At 43.3% G+C, this 17829-nt stretch overlaps 1 protein-coding gene and 1 long non-coding RNA gene across 3 annotated transcripts in view; both read right to left on the minus strand.

Annotated features, from left to right (window-relative positions):
• The window catches only part of LOC143353339 (uncharacterized), a 289180-nt gene that overhangs the window by 83802 nt on the left and 187549 nt on the right, over positions 1-17829 (minus strand). The gene's annotated exons all lie outside the window — the stretch shown is intronic.
• LOC143353340 (uncharacterized) overlaps positions 7459-17829 on the minus strand; it is a 147589-nt gene continuing 137218 nt past the window's right edge. For both annotated transcript variants that reach the window (XR_013082113.1, XR_013082114.1), the window contains one exon: positions 7459-8586. This is a non-coding gene — a long non-coding RNA (uncharacterized LOC143353340). The remainder of the gene's footprint in view (positions 8587-17829) is intronic.

Raw genomic sequence — 17829 nt, forward strand, 5'->3', positions numbered from 1 at the left:
CCTTGATCCGCAGATGGCGCAGTGATGATCACTTCAAAGAAGTTGTCCGAACATGCTCGATCAAACATACTCGAACGGGACCGGTCGAAAGCGTCAGCGGTCGCGAGAGGATGGTCCGTGATTGATCAGCGCACCTGTTGAATAATTAGCCGTCATAAGCGGAAGCGGCGAATCCTCGTCTTCATTTGGCATTGTGATTTTCCTGCGGCGGTTTCGCAGCCGGCAACCGCCGACGTGTTGCGTAATCGGGCTTCATTTAACGTTTGACGTGTCCATCATCGCGCGCGAAATGCCTCCCGTAATTGATTCCTCGCCGCGAAGAAAATACCCTTGATTCCAGTGTTCGCCATGCTCTGGTGGCGTTTCAACCTGGAGAGCCTAATCTCTTCCGCATTCAGACGGGTCGCCGTGCCGCGCCGACACGCGTAAAAACTGAAGGATACGCGGGGAAACCATCTGCCACGAAAAATAGACAACGGACATCGGAATCATCCTCTTGGATCCTCGACGGAACACCTGAATCTTCCGCGTTTCGACGCGAGCCTTGCTATTCGTGAACGAAGTTGACGAAGATTGGCAGTGTATTGATGAAACGGGAGATCGCGCCAGGCAGATAAGACAATGGATGTAGGTTTGAATGATTGATAGACATTTAACACGGGAATATAATGAATCGCCGAACGCTTAGGTTAAACGAAAGATGCTCGCAGGCAGGAGCATCGTGATTGATTTCAGCATTTCAGAATTTTGACTTTGGTTTGAACTCTGACTTGCGTGTTACGGTCAGAGTCGCCAGATCAAGACTTGTTCCCCCACTCTATCCCCCACTCTTCCGCCGCAGTCTCAGTCACGTGACGCGCTCCGGTACTGGCAGAGAGAGGGGGTAACTTTTTCCCCTCGTGCTCCGTCCCTTCATCTGGCGACACTGGTTAGTGCCTCACACCGAAGTCTAGAAAACTGTGGAGTTTATGGACTTGGCAGAAAATTAAAAATACTGTCACAATGATTACCGACTTCTTCGTGTTATAGAGAAATTGAAATAACTTTCTACGTAACTCTGATTTCGAACAATCAGACAAAAGATCGTCAGCCTCGGTAATTAGCAAAATCAAGAATGAATCCAACGAGAATAAACTTTTACTGCGTTCGTGTCCAATAAACATGCTCCACATTATTCGAAGAAGCTTCGGGTTCCTATCCGATAAGGTATACATTCCTCATTTAATTGATTCTCCTTTGTGCACCAGAAGCACGTTCGCAGGTGTTATATCATTTGCGCAGGTGAGCCGCTCTCTATTTGCTTAATGAGAAACATCGACGGAATTTATGCGGGGACCTAACGAACAAATAGAAGGAAACGCGGACGGTAAAGCCGGTCGGATTGAACGTCCTCTAACCTAATCAATGAATCAGGGAAAAGGGGCCCGGGGTATGTATTCCTGCTGCGAGAGAGCTGTTATCGTAACTCGAATTACTCCGAGGACGCGGATAAGAATACGAAGCACCCTGATACGAGCACACCGGTGGCACGAAGATGTTGCGGATACGTTGCACGTCCGGCTGCATTTTGCAGCCTGTGCAACCAACCAGCGACGGTTTAACGAACCGATCGAAGGCCGGCCATCGATTTTCACACGATCGGCTATGCCGCTACCAACGGCGACGGCGACGGCGACTTCTTCTCCCTAGATCGTAACTTATCTTTCTGCGTGGTCGTCGTTGTAAAGAAGCCCTAATCGCGGAGAACGTCACCGGGACCATAAACGTTAACGACTATAAAGTGTGGCGGTTCATTAGCTTTAATAAATATCTCGCCGGCAAGAACCGAGCACCGCTACGTTCCGCAGTCGTTTATCCTAGTTCGTTCAAAACAAATTTCAGTATACAGTGTGTCCCACGAACTCTGTCCACATGAATATCTTGGTTAAGCGTTCGTCATTAAGCGTTCGTCAGACAATGTGGTATCTGCACGATGGTTGTCCAACACACTACGCTCGAAGGGTGAGAAGTACACTTAATGAAATATTCCGAAATCGATTGATAGGACGCGGTGGCACTATTTGCTGGCCAGCTCGAAGTCCACAGATTTAACACCCCTAGATTTTTTCTCGTGGGGAACATTGAAAAATATTGTGTATCGAGATGCACCAACAACTCCGGAAAGACTACAACGTTGCATCGCTGCAGATGGCCGACGTTTCGAACATTCTTCACGAAAACAGTCAAATATCTCGGCAACGGTAAGTTTTAGGACAAATACACTTTGAAAATCGAGCGTAAAAAATTGGACATCCCATTTAAAAAGAGAAAGGTGACCTGTATATCTTCTCTACGCCTCCGCTTGCAAGAATATCATTTATATTATGTAGTTTCTTAAACCCTACAACTTCTGTAAGTAACATTTTCTCGTATCGTTTGAAATAACCAAGATATCCAAGTGGACAGAGCTCGTGGAACATACTGTATACGGTCATCGGAATAGGAACTATACATGTTTAAATTGAAGTCAAAATACAACAGTGCAAGATATCAATAATCGTTGCGTTTTCAAAATAATTTTATCCAATCGAATGTGTAGGATCAATAATCGAACACATTTTTCACATAAATTTGTACAATTTCGCTGTGCGACCATAATAAAATGGCAACCGTTACTCGACTCATTTGCGAAATCATAGTACCGATAATAGCACCTCCAAGGCAAACGGCACGGTAAGGAATACTGCTGTTCAGCCTCGCGAATTCCATTTAAAGCAGTTCCTCTTCAAACACCTCCGGCTGATAGAATAACGCTGTAGCGGGACGCAAGGATGGTCACTGTAATTTCCACTAGACTCGCGAGAGTGTTCGCCAGGGGTACACTTGGCGACCATGTTCCTAGACTCACTATGCTCTAAGGCTGCCAACACCGCTAATCCGTAGCCGGCCACGGTGGATGAGGGTATATTGCATTTGCGTGTTACCCCCTTCCCCCACGGCCGCATATCTGCATTTATCACCAAGTTTTCTGGGGGGATTCTGTCCCCGGCCTCGTGTCTGGGTGATCGTGCACGGCTCTCACCGGGGCATGAGGGTCTGGTAAGTCACGATGGGCCCCGGCGACGATGCAGCGGAAACCGTATCGGCGGGATATGCGGGTCGTGCGAAAGTCGGGCCCGATTTGTCGATGCACGACTCACGAGCGGCCACGTGAGGCTCAACCCCGGACCCAACCATAGTAACCATGCTATCCGGGCTGCATCGGTGTCGCCTGCTATCATACGGCCACTTGGTTACCGACAGCCTCGAGCTTAGAAACCTCTGCTCCTATGTGTTCGCTTCTACGGGGGCCACGGTGCACCACGGTCGCTCCAAAATGCATTCGATCACGTTCTCCATCGTCCTCCTATTGTTACGGGCTTCGACTTTTAGCTCGAGAATTATAAGCTAACCCTGTTGCACTTGACTGTCCCCTCTGGGGCACCAATAAAAATTATTGTACTATTTGATTTTATGTATGATACTGCTTTTATCGAGGCTCGTCAATGCTGTCATGCTTTATCCATAACTCATCGTTTCACCTCTACATCGTCCTCGTTCCTGCTTCGTTCGAACTTTGAATGTGATTAACTATTTTATTGATCTATAACTAAATAAAAGTTGACAGGTTCTTAACCGAAATTCTTCGACTTGCAATTATCTGCATAAGTACAGCTACGTTCACTTTGAAATCTCCACCGCAAGTCTGAAATATCGATACAAGAATACGGATTAGAAACACTGTTAATAGCGTTAAATGGACCGTGGAGCTGACATTCGCAGCGTAGAAAAATCTAGGAAAAATTCTAACACACCGGATTTAATTTAACCTAACCAGACAGACAGGAAATTTCTTCTGCTTCCAATTCCGTGTAATTAGCATACAGACTGTATGCATTCGTGGCAAAAATGCGTAGAGGAAATAGAAAACAGTAAAAACATCAGACGATTCGAAATCGTTAAGATAGAAAATAATACCTTTTTACTTATTTTCTAGTTAGTGCAATTCAGGTAGAACATTTTCCGTTAAAAATCCGCAGTTTACTTATAATGTTGTGAAAGCGTACACGTGCATGCTTATGCGCAGCGCTTAGTCTAATTGAAATAAGTTGTTCTCGCTATCGTACGTTCTAAGGAAAGAAAATAATTCTGCTCCGACATTGTTGTAACGTGGACAGGTCGGCCACAGATAAGCCAATCAGCTGTCTCGGATAAAGAATACGGTTATCAACCACCGATGGGAACACCGGTATAATACGCGGACGCGATTATCGCAACAGCCACCATGGAACGCAGCGAGGCAGAAAGTAGCATAACATTTACATAAAGGAAAACGATTTTTACGGAGCGTCTTCCCGGGCTTTCTACGCCGGCGGCTTCCTCTCGTATCTAGATTCGTCTCTCTGCGGTCAGGATGCTCTTCGGGAACGATGTTGGCCGCATCCACGCGAGGATGAAACGCATAAACGGTGCGCAGATGGTTGTCTGATAGCGACCACGGAAATGCATCGAGGTGGTAGGCACCTTGGGGGTTATCACTCGCTGATAACCGTGTACAGGCGCGAACCGTGTTACCTTCTCGGAATAGGACTCCACGGCGATCGCGGTGATGGAATCTCCATCCCGGCCACGGGTCACCATTAACGGTATCCTTTATTTTTCATATCCACCACACGGACTTTCTCTTGTACTTCTCTTTGAAATAATTACCGAGTAGCGAAAGATACATCATGCTCCGAATGGAAGAACGTGTCTCTACATCCTATACAACACGATTTTGATTCATTGCTTGGCTCATGGAATTTATCGTTGAATTATTGTACCCGCGAGTCCCTTACGATGCTAGCTAAACTTTCTGTACAATGATTTTCGCTACTGCGTCGCAGGACCATTGCACACACGAAATTCGTTTAGCTTTGGCTTGAACGTTTCGGGCTTGTAGGTTTAAACTGTGTATTAAATTTTATGGAGTCCTTCGAAACAGTATGTTTTTTGAGGTTCAATATATTTTTTACTTGTGTCGCAAATCGTCTCGCTATTTTATTGTAAATGTTCGTACTCGAACAAGTCCTTTGTACAGTTCAATTTTTTTATGAACATCGTCTATTGGAGACTGTTGATCTGGCTTTCGGTGAGTGAATTGTAACCATGAAATAATTAGACAATCGGAATAGTACGTTGCAACAAAATTTTTTTCGATCTATGTGTACAGAGAAATTAAAATGTGTCCACAGAAAATTGTAACATGAATGGATCTGAATAATGTACATATTCTTAAAAATATTCACAAGGTCCAAGAAACCAATCGTATTGAACAAACCGGTCTGTCTAGTGTATTTTGAGAAAAAGTCGAAACATTTTCCTGAATTTTTAAGCACAAAACAATTAAAGGCATTCTACTTTGTACGGTACAATAAAACAGTATAATAATTCAAATTTTAAAGAAATGTAGACAAATTTCGACATTTTCGTCCGAAACACTTCCTCGTCTCGATACTGGAATCGGTTTAAAAGAAAAAAGCGTACGACAGGGAAAAGTTTGATGAATGATCCAGAGCGAACGTCACATCCTGGCCTCGTCCGTCATCGTTGCGCATACACGCGCGCCCCGGCAGACAGTGAAAGCCACGGAGGATGTTTAATGGCGAGGGAAATTGCGTGTCACAGCGTAACCTAATGAGCGTCGTGCAACGATAACGCCCGGAGAAATTCGAGGAACAAGATCGTTAAGTCGCGTATCGAGATCGCGAGCCTTTTGCCCGGGACAGTCCGGCGCGGCTTGCATAATGCGAGTTCGCACATTCGAGCAGCGCAGAACCGAACCGGCAAAAAGAGAAGCAATTTTTCCCCGTTCGTCTGCTTCCTGCACGAATCTGCACGGGGTCAAACCACGGGGCCGGCGTTTTATTACTAACAATAAGCCGGCGGCGTCGTCTCTATCAATTACCGTGGTCCCTTCGCGATTACTGTAGCCGTGCTCGTCTCCGCCAACAGAAAGCAATCTCTCGCCGCACTGGAAAATCGGAGATTGCGGGAACGGCCCGAGATATCGTGGGGGGAAAGTGCAGTTTTCGAGCTGTGGGCATTGTTCGACACGTTACGTGACCCCCGGGGAAAGAGTTTCTCCTACTCGTGAATATTCTTCTGCACGAAGAATGTTACACGTTCCGCGAACTATCGATAAAAGGCTTGCCGGTAATGGTGCGGTAAAGCTACGTCCACACTGAAGCGACGTCGGGCATCTCCCAAATAAACGAAGGTGACAAGAAGGTGGACGTTGCTTTAAGAGGTTTCGAACTTCCTTTGTTGTCCATAATTTCTTAAAAAAAAGAACGAAAATTTTATTTCGGTTCGACGGAAATTAATGACATATTCGGTAGATCCTGTTTGAACTCTTCCTCACGAGTCTGACCCGACGGTAGTATGAATATTTCAAGAACTGCTAAATTTAATTTTATGGCAGACCTAACTGCATTTGAGTGACGGTAGCACCAGAGATTTGCTACTTCTAAGCGTGCACGAGGGCACAGAGGTTGAACTGGGATTCCGATCGCCGCGGGAAACTGCGAATTCAGGCCAAGATGACAGTCGACCGATAACTCGGTTGCCCAAGAGGTCAGACGGCGGCAACCCTGAAGAAACCCGGCGCTCGTTCCGCGACAATTTCCGTCGGCGGTCGTTTTGCGGCCACCGCGCCGGTTCGATGATCCGTGATTAAAAGAAGAGGGTAATGGGCTTGCTAAGAGCGGACAGAGTCCTTTTGCGACACCCTCGGTCACGAGCTGAATGCTTAACTAGAAATGAAGCATGCGGGCCTAGGCTGTTTCGCGAGGTAAACGAGATAATTCGGGAGCAGGAACGTTGGCTGCTTCGTTACGGCAATCGGACTCAAGGCCAACCTGCATTTTCACCGACGATTCGCGTGCGAGAAGGTTCAGGAAGGAGGAGAGGTGAAGGGACCATTTGCAACAATGGTTCGCCGACTATGGGATTAATTGGGTCCGTTGTCGTTGCGATGCATTTTAGAAAATTCTACCAGTTCATCTTCCTTTAGTATTATTTTAAATGCAATACCGAGGCCCGCAGGAAAGTTAACCGAGGGAAAATTATAATAAAAAGCCTTGTATGTGCCATTCACATTTTTATTTCTTGTGTGTCGTTTTTTAACCTAGTCGAGTTTATGTTTTATGTTATGTTACATTTTAGAAAATTCGACGGACATTGTAACTAATGCACTTTCTTTAAATATTGCTTTAAATATTTAAGGGAAGAACAACACTGGAAATACGCGAATGTTCCAATGAAATTGATTGTCAACGAAAACGTCTTTTCAGTTTCCTGATAAAGTAATATATGATTGCACGAGAGCATGCAGTTTCATTCTCCATAAACGGTAATAATATTTATCGTAGAGGGGAAAATCTCTTGGCACGCAATTAGTATAAGTGACACGAGAGTGCTCGTATAATTATCAAGAGTTTTAAGAGATAAATTAAACTTGTAACACACGTTTTAGTAAGACCAAGATGTGAACGTAATAAAATTCTTATAGCTCTTATGATATGTGACTCAGTAATATATTAGGTCATTTATGCGGCCTGTCCGTGAGAGTGTTTGTCGTTTTAATTTTAGGGTTCCTCGTTCCAGTGCCTGTTTCACTTGTGAGTTATTTAGCACGGCTCGGCTGTCGCCACAATTTCTGTATATTGATTTTTCGTTCGTCTGGAAGACGAACGGACAAAGGATTGTGCAAGTTCAAATAAGAAAGCACAGACGTCCTCGCGAACGGTTCTTACGTTTCCTCTATTGGTATTTCATCACCGTTAGATATCCGGAGACGTTACGAAAATTAAATATTGGAAGAGGCGACCGGGCCGGTCAGATCGGTTCCGTTCGTACTTTCACCGTCGTTGCGAGAGAATGTACATTTTTGGGCGTTTCTACGAAATTTGAACAGCAATTGTTTAACAATAACTGGAGCACGACTCCAGAAACACCCCTCATTCTTGGTCCAGGCAATTATTTTCCAAAAATGTTTCTCGGGGAATATTCAGAAATATATGTATTTGTAGATATTTCATTTTTACACGGCCAATGGCTTAAAATATACACGAATAAATTTCATTACTATTGCCCATGTTGACAAAAAATTATGGAACACAATTATTTCTATATATTTTTAAAACACAGGTTTCGAGCAATTGAAATTAATCGTGGCCAATGCAGTGCATTTCAGAAATGCAAATGCGAATAATTATCGATTTTCAAGCAATTCAATGTTTACGATATATTAAGTACAACCATTATTTCAGCAATCATTACTATTATTTGAGCGAGGTAAATACAAACTGTGCTCGACGTAGTCATAATTACAGCCCTCTGCGAACAGGCCGATTCTCATCTTGAAGATTGCAGAAATGCAGGCCAGCCTCGAGGAAACCAATAAGTACCGAGGCAGCTCTCAGCGTGCAAGGGGAGAGTATCCGAGTAACGCGAAGAGAATACATCATACCGCACTTCCGGTGGCTGCCGATATTCTCACGCGGCGATAGCATCCGGTCAACGTACCTGAAAAAGAACATCAGAGAAGCTTCAATTAGACCGGGTCGATTCGCCGTCGTAATTGTATTAGGGGAGCCCATAAGTAACCAATTATTTGCAAAGAATTTGTTTTGCCTTTAGTTCTGTACCGACCGTTGAAGAGGAAACACGTATTCTTTTACAGTTTTCGGTAAAGCAGCCTGTGTTCAGAACATTCTAAAAAGTATAATTTTTTTTACAACCCTGTAATAAAATGGCGGCGTTCGTACCTTCCGAGGATCATGTTCGTCATTGCATACTATTTCATTTTCATGCGGGATTTAATGCAACGGTTACAACAAAGAAAATTTGCGATGTTTATGGAGATGTATTGAAGGTCAACAAGTGTCAACGTTGGTTCAGAAGGTTTGCTGCTGGTGATTATGATCTCTCTGATAGGCCTCGAAGTGGACGACCAGTTGAATTTGATAATGACACCCTAAAATCTCTAGTGGAAGCTGATCCAAAATTAAGTATACAAGAATTATCGAGAAGCCTTGGGTCCACATGGTCAACTATACAAAGGCACCTACACGAAATGGGAACGGCATATAGGCAAGGAAAATGGGTATCTCGTCAATTATCTGAGATCAACAAGAATATTCGTCGATCAATTTGCACTTCATTGCTATCCAGTTTTCGTAGAGATCCATTTCTTAGCCGAATCGTTACCGGAGATGAAAAATGGATTCTTTATGATAACATAAAGCGTTCCAAGCAATGGCTTTCTGCGTATCAAACCGCAATATCAACCCCTAAACCTAGCTTATCACTTAGAAAGGTGTTACTGAGAAAGAAATAAAACATTCACTTTTGTAGAAGATGCAAGGAGGCACCTTGGGTCCTATTTTGCTTCACGAATCCTGGTTTTCTATAAGAGGGGGATTGAAAATTTGCGAAAATAATAAATTAAAAAATAAAAACTTGAATTTACTAGAAAGTTTGTTTTAGGTTTCAAAATCATTGATTACTTTTGAGCCCCCCTAATATATAGATCAGTCGGCGTCTGCTTGCCTCGGACCAGTGGCAGCCGCTATCACGACGAACGAAAAGAATTTATAAAACCGTGTTAGTGTGTTATGGACAACAGATGTTCGTCTCCCGCCTGATCTAGAACAGGCGAGCCTAAGCGGCGAACAACGCGGCACGGCGAAAATATTTTGTCCGCCGGATGGAGCTGGTACTTAGCGAGCCGGAGGAAACGCGTGTTATGAATTCACGATGCGGGGTCTTCTTACACTGATATCAAATTGTAACCTGGTTCACGATATTGCTCGGCGTGCAAGACGATTCGCGCTAAGAGGTAGCCGTTTAAATATTGCTATTTAAAAACATTATTCGGCATTATCGGTTCATTTGTCTGGAATTAATACTAAAATATTTTACAGTACATAATAAAATTCAGTTGATATTTCATCTTATTTCGAACCTGGAGAATTCATATTATCGTGATTATTAAAAATTAATACTGGGTCTACCGGAACTGCAAAAGTGGCGGATTCTAATATTTTTAACCCATTATCCGCCAATGTCCCATTTTTGGGACACGGAATAAAACGAATATATAATCTTAATTTTGGTTTTTTTTTGAGCTAATTTTTATATTTAAATAAAAACAATAACAATTATGACAAAAATAGTTCCAGTTGGTTAGTATGAATATCATTATACAGTTAATTTAATTTTCTTTTGTATTTTTTAATGGCGGCGGGTAATGGGTTAATTTACGATTATTGAAACTGTAAAGATGTGTCTATGAGGAATTATTAAACAGATTTAATTCTTTGGGTATAAAAATAAAATGGCTAAAACTTTGGATTTGTAGAACTTTACTTTAATTGCCAGCAGTTTAAGCCTCTAACTCCGAGAACAATTCTCAGAAAATCTCAGTACTCCTCAGCTTCGCCTGGCACATGAACTTGACGGGATAATTAGACGTCTTTTACGAGCATAGAATCCAATCACGCGAAAAAAACTCGCGTCATTGGAAACGAGCGATTCGTTCTCCCCTAATACGATTCCGAGCAACTTGCGAATCCAACGTACTGCCTAAGGTCAAAGCAACCTACCGTAACTGGATCAGTATCATTTTCTGCAATTATTTCCACCGGTCGTGGGTACAGTCTCGCAGCTGTCGACGATGGATATGAAAAGCAACGATACCCGGGCCGTCACGCACGGGCGAGGTTAATTAAATTGATTTCCAATTAATAAGTGGATACCGATTTGTCGATGGTAGAAAGAAATGGGATCGATGTCGGATAACGCCACCGGAGAAAGTGCACGTTCGGCGAACATACGGAGACCGATTCCGTTTGGCTCGCAACCAAGAGAATCCAGAGTCTTTCTAATTATAAAACTCATTAGCTTAATGTTTGCTATTTAGATATGTGCCGTGCAATTTCGCTTTTACTTTTACGCGGCTATAATCTCGCTTTATTGTTCCTGCCACCTGAATGCTATTTCGCGTGGCGAGAGATTTACAGTTATTGAATTTGCTCTTCGACCATTTTTTTCTCACTTTCTAGCACTCGAAAATTCCATGAAATTTTATTTTTTCTAGGATGCAGTACGCTTGGGACGACAGTGATAATTAGATAATTATCACTAATAGTGATAATTAGACTGAAAATGCAGAATAAGAATGGTTTGTATCAATTGAAAGAGAAATTATTTTTCTCCTTTTCGAAAATTTAATTTCTTAAGTACAACTTCATCCAGCCGAAACATTATTGAAAACTTCTCTTAACCCTTTAAAGTCCTATGTCGAGCCATTATTTTATTCCCATTATATTCGTCTATAATGTCACAATTACATGGTACATAAAATTGTAGTTTTTCTTATCTGTTCCAAGTTGGTTACTGAATTCATTTATAGGAATATAATTGAATTGTATTAGTTGGTAGCAACACGTCGGACCGCAAAGGATTAAATCATGTTTTCTCTGAAGTGTTCCCATCTCCTTGGTCATTTGCCCGAACAAACAAAGAAGCTAGAAAATCGCATGAACATTTATCTACGATAAATTCGACACCAGGATCCACAGTATTTTTCGGTGTCGCCGCAGCAGATCGTGACAGTGCTTTGTCAAACACGTTTTCTCGGTTGCTATCACGGTTCGGTCGTTTCAATATTACCGTCTCGATAACGAGACACGGCTGGACACCGGATCTGCATAAATCGTGCATCGGCTTCTCTCCCCTGGTCAGCGGCGAGAGAGTAAGAGGGAGAGAAAGAGAAGAAGAAGAAGGAGAGAAGCCCGGAGCGAACGTGTCTCGCAGAAACGCTCGATTTTTGCCGCGGAACCGATCAGGCGAGCTTTTTAGCGTCCCGCGGTTGTCTCTCGCCGTAGCTCGACGTCTCTGCCCACCCGATTTTGCAAATTCACCGCGAGCACCGGTTTGAAAAATGCCGGCCGAGCGCGAAACACCGGTATGACAACTAGTTCTCGGGATCCCGGGGCCGAGTCTGTCGAGGATGCCGGGACGGTGCGCCGGCAAAGAAAATTCCGCGGGCTGCACGCGAATGCACTTGTCGGCCGTGTGCGTTAAGGGCGTGCGATGAACCTGTCGGCGGCGAGACGCCCGAGCAGAGCATAGCGGAGCAGAGCTGAACGGACACACACGCTACGCGATCCGCTCGGATTTACTTGTGCCACCGATCGCCGATCCGCCGGGCACTGAATATTCCACGGACGACAACCGGTGGAATACGAGCCGGGTAATTTGTTCGGGATCAAGGCTCCGACGAGGAGCCAGCCTTTATCACATTTGCATGATTAGTCGGCGGCTCGCAGATGCAACCAGACGCAACGACATCCTACCATCCATCGAAATCTCCCTTCGAAAGGTTCTGCACGGAGTATCTGCTCGAAATGTTGATGAACGTTGTCGTTCGTCAGTCGTTGGACGACAACCTTCATTTTACAGAATTGTATTTTGTTACGAAGCACGACGTTGTATCGTAAAGAATTGCATTTTGTCGTAGAGCATTAAAGTTTGTTATAACAATAACTCTATAGAGAATTGCGTTTTGTCATAGACTATTACATTTTGTCATACAGAATTACATTTTATTGTTGTGACCTGATTTTTGTCATAGATCATGGCATTGTATCATAGAGAATTGCATTTTGTCACACAGAATGGCATTTTGTCACAGAGAATTGCATTTTGCCATAGAGCAAATTCATTTTGTAATAGGGTATTGCACTTTGTCGTAAAGAATTTATTTAGTACATTTTATTTTTGTGAGCTGCATTTTGTCACAAATGATGGCATTGTATAATAAAGGAGTGCATTTTCTCACAGATTATGGAATTGTATAATAGAGAATTGCATTTTGTCACAGATCATGGCATTGTGTAATAGAGAATTGCATTTTGTCATACAGCATGGCATTGTGTCATAGAGAATTGCATTTTGTCACACAGAATGGCATTTTGTCATTTTGTTTTGAGAATTGCATTCTGTCATAGAGCAAGTTCATTTTGTAATAGAGAATTGCACTTTGTCGTAAAGAATTTATTTAGTACATTTTGTTATTGTGAGCTGCATTTTGTCACAGATCATGGCATTGTATAATAGAGAATTGCATTTTGTCACAGATCGTGGCATTGTATAATAGAGAAGTGCATTTTGTCACACAGAATGGCACTTTGTCATACAGCAAGTTCATTTCATAAAAGAGCATTGCACCTTGTCGCAAAGAATTGAATTTTTACACGGAGAATTGCAGCTTGTCGTGAAGCATTGCTCCGCAGACTTGCTGGTTTGTTCATGTCGCGTGCTATGTTGCATCAATCTTTGTAAACCTCGTTCAGAATGTCCTCCTCGGAAAACAATGCGCACAGCGGAAGTCTTGAACCGTACAATAAACAGAAAAATGCTGAACAACGCCTACCAGTTTTTCATTTAGTACAGAATAAGCAGAAACGGATTTACTAACGCTTTCATTAAAACGAAGAAAGAAAGAAAGAAAGGAAGGTAACAACAGTCCGCAGAATGCTTCGGTACAATGTTCGCGTTCTCGCATACTTTTACACGAGCCTCAAAAGAAGCCACTGTTAGTCGATCCGTGGAGCTCATTGTGAGAGCAATACAAAGGTCTGAATACCATAGTCGCGGTCTCATTCCCCTTTTGTCGAACTGGACAAATCCGTGGGTTAATTTTGTCACGGTCGCGATATAGATTCGATCAAAACCGCGTCCCTTCGAGTTCTTACAGGACACTTTCGAGTGCTAATGCGTGCTGTCGAGACAGGAAGATCGACTTTCACGTTAATGACAATGGCTTCGTCGTGATTGTGGCATCGTTTTACTGACCGGACGCGGGCCGAGCGAAAGGACATGTTCGACGACAAGACGCGAAAGTGAATCCGCGTGTAGCTCCAACTAATCGGCAGATAAACGCTTCTGAAAAGTCCAGACTGCGATGTAGTATCAACATGTCACTCTACTTTAAGTGCTGCCAACGAAAATTTGCCAGCAGGAATTCTGGGAGCAATGTCCCTTGAAAGAATCATTCATGTTTTGTCATATTCGTCAAACTACGCGTCGATCGAATTATTCAAACCTGATAGATACTTATAAAACTATTTACAGTGATTTCTCTATATATGGCGTTCAAGGCCTATGTGATAAACGTCGCGGAATTCTCCCCACTACCGCGGGATATCCCCACAAAGCTCGAGAGGCCTCGGACGCCGAGGAGTGTAAACGTAACACGGGTATGTCTCCTGGACGATACATGTCGCTGACAAGATCCGTGTTGTTGACCAATATCGAGAATTCACTGTATCTGTCACTGTTAAAATTTCTAGGATAGTCCATCATTTATTAAAATCGGTACATGATGTTAGAAATAATATTTCAGTGTTCATGCTTACAGTCAACACAGTTTATTGTTTTGTAATTGCACTTTCATCCACCAATGCTAATTTCAGTCACATAAAATGCTAAATACTCATTAGCACTTTTAAAGGAAATTAGCTTCATCGAATCGGCTGTAAAATATTTTAGAATGCCGGTACCATCTCCGTGGAACAAATGAGAAACAATGTGCGGTTTCATTTTAAATAAGTGGATGCCATAAACCGTACGGTTGCACAAAGGAAATTGTTTAAATGTAACTTTCTTGTTCCCCTCTCGACCTGCATGGGAACTGATCCTTCTGGACGCAACACCGGGGAAAGGTGTGGTGCTGCGTTATTATCTTCTAATGTTCACAGCCGCTGTCGCCGTTCATTAGCCAGCTTGTTTATTGCATCCGTGTAAAATCGGCTGTTTACGAGGAATCGTTCGCGGCTGCTTGTAATTTGAAAATATTCCAAGAGGATGCGGTCGGGGAGGATTCGCCTCGTACGCTGTTACGCTCGCGGTAATAAATGATACGGAAGGAAACTTAATTGCGTAGAAAGTAGATTTTTCATTTGGTCTTCGTTTTGTACTCATGAGAATATCAGGCTTCTGCTTTGTGTTTCCTGGAACATTAATATGCAACCCGTCAAACCTTAGCTACCATCGCTGCTTCGTGAATACCTAAACAGCGAATTGCCTGGGTTTGTGATTTTCTTCGCAGCTTGACCTGTTTAGAAACAATTTTAGATCTAAACTAAAATTCGAAACTCGTTTTGACAATGATGTGACATTAAAGCGTCGTATAGTAGGCGTACAGGGGACAATAAATACAGCGATATATCACTGTCAACGCCATTCGTAATAAGACAAAGACGGAAGTATTTTTGTTCGATACAATAATAGCGCATACGATTCATAAAACGCAACCTGATCTGAGACACACAATTATGCTGGAGCTTCGTGCGGTGGGCGTCCGTCGGACCGAGAGGAATTTCGCATCGTCGGGAAAAATCCTAGGTTCGCGCGTGGGCGTCGTATTAATTGGGCGTGAACGCTCCGCGCCGAAAGTTCAAGCGCGAAACGTCAGTCCGATCGTGCAAATCCGCTTCACGGTTCTCACGTGGCATTACCGTCCGCACGTGAAACGCGTCCCCCGAGGTTCGCGACCACCCAGGGACGACCGGCTAATGCGGAAAAATTCGACGCACGAGCCCGTGAGATAACAATTACGCGACTGTTACATAAAGCAACCCAGAAAACGCCGACGGCAACGTGCGACGAACGCGACGTCCTCTTTCCTCCTCTGGCCGTGGAACGAGCGGAATTCCACGGCGCCCGTTCCGTTCGTGCACTCGGAAACACGCAGTCGCCCACCGGTATGCACGGTTCCCTCGGTCCCTTCCCTTTCGTTTATTTTAGGTCGTTCCACTGTTCGAACGAGTCGATCTTTATATCTCCGTTGTTCGATTCGCGGAAACTCCCGACTTCCTTAACACTCGCCGCGCCACGCATAAATCCGAGAAACCCGCGAGCCCTGTCCGCCCCGCTCGGACTACCGGAAAACAATCCGCCGTGGGTTCTTTATTTTATTTGTCTAGGCTGACTCTTTATGCAACACGAAAGCTTCCCGAGTCAATTCTCGGGAACAGTAATAAATCGGGAACGGTGTAACTGTGAAATTCTCTTAACGCGTTGACCCATACGTGGGTGACGGAATTATTTGTCCAGGCTTTAAAATGAATTTTTACGTTAATATCATTAATCAATTATTTGCAAAGAATTTGTTTTGCCTTTAGTTCTCTACCGGTATTCTTTTACAGTTTTCGGTAAAGCAGCCTGTGTTGAAAATATTCTAAAAAGTATAACTTTTTTTACAACCCTGTAGTAAAATGGCGGCACAGTTGTGTACTTCACGAATTCCCTTCGTCATAAATTTGTAATTTCAAAGTGACGCACATGGTGTATAATTTCAGCCGAAGGTGATGTTTTACTGTAAACATTGCACGTTCTCGTGCCAAATGAGAAGGCATAAAATATGAAATAGCTGGAAAAGACATTACAGAATCATGCTCGCATGTTGTTAATCTGCAACACCATTAAAGTTCATTCTCTAAATTTTATATTTGCATAAACATCGCTGGATACCGAGCAAGGAAGAAGCAGAGAATTGAAGGCTCGCGGCAAGCTACGCGGTGGTGCGCACAGCTGCACGGAATACCAAAAGGCTGGTCCGTTAAAGCAGGACCAGTTAATTGGAGCTAATTGTAGGTTCGCTGCTGAATCATAATGGTTTGACCGCTTTCCTGTATAACATATGCATGCTGTGTTACTCGCACGAGACACCTGATTACAAACCGAAAGACGTGCAGTCCTTCTTCCTCGTGTTCTGTAATGGCGTCCCATTACCGCCGTTTACGACGATATTCACTGTCACCCGACGGTCGCGAGCTGCAGATTTGTTAGAAGAAATTATACTACGCGGTATACACCGTTCCCGATGATTTGCGTGCCGGTGTACACATTCTTTCGGCGGTAAAGGAACTTTAATCACCAACGAGTGATGTATTATTGTTCTCGTAAGACAGTGACTGGGTTTTAATTTAATGCTTCCTGCTTAATAGTACAGTTTTTTAGACATGCAAGAAATAAAGGTAATTTTTGAATAACAAATTTTTTGAAAATTCACATAATCCTTTGATTTTACACTCTCTACAGTTTAATTTTCAATATTTTCAAGAAGACTCCTTTTTAGCATTCGTGTAAAATTCTTCACAGTTAACACAAGTAAATCTGAAGTATTGTGTAACATGAGGAACCAATTAACCGAGTTATTCAACGTTTTCCTGTATCTAACGTAACAGTCGGTCTCCGTTAAAAGCCTCATTAAAAGCCTCTTGTCATTCTTGGACAAGAATTTATTTCATTCTGTTTCATTATTCCCAAATCCAATTTGACAATTCCATTTTTTTTTGGAGTAAGTTTTCGACGAGGGTTTCCAGGTAAATCCGTACGAGTTTCGAACAAGAACAGAACAAAATCAGTGTGAACAGATTCTTTTCTTAGACTATTAGAACAAAGCATTACCTATTGTTATTATTTGGTCTGCACAACTTTTTAGAGAAATATTCCAGATTTTTGTGAGGATGAAAATAGTTTTAAGTGGACACGGCCTCGGCGAAGTTCCCTGTTGCGCAAAGGACACGAACGGGCGAAATTGAAAAATTCGCAGTTCACGCGATAGTTGCACGGCCGGTCCCGATAATGAGGTCTCGCTTCGCGCAGGCCTTGTCGCACTTTTTGCCGGGGCCCGTGGTGTAAATTAACGAGAAACGGGAAGAAAAGAATTACCGTTCCTCTGTTGTGGCGAGGCCT

Source organism: Halictus rubicundus, chromosome 4, assembly GCF_050948215.1.
Source record: "Halictus rubicundus isolate RS-2024b chromosome 4, iyHalRubi1_principal, whole genome shotgun sequence".
In the NCBI taxonomy this organism is placed as follows: Eukaryota; Metazoa; Arthropoda; class Insecta; order Hymenoptera; family Halictidae; genus Halictus; species Halictus rubicundus.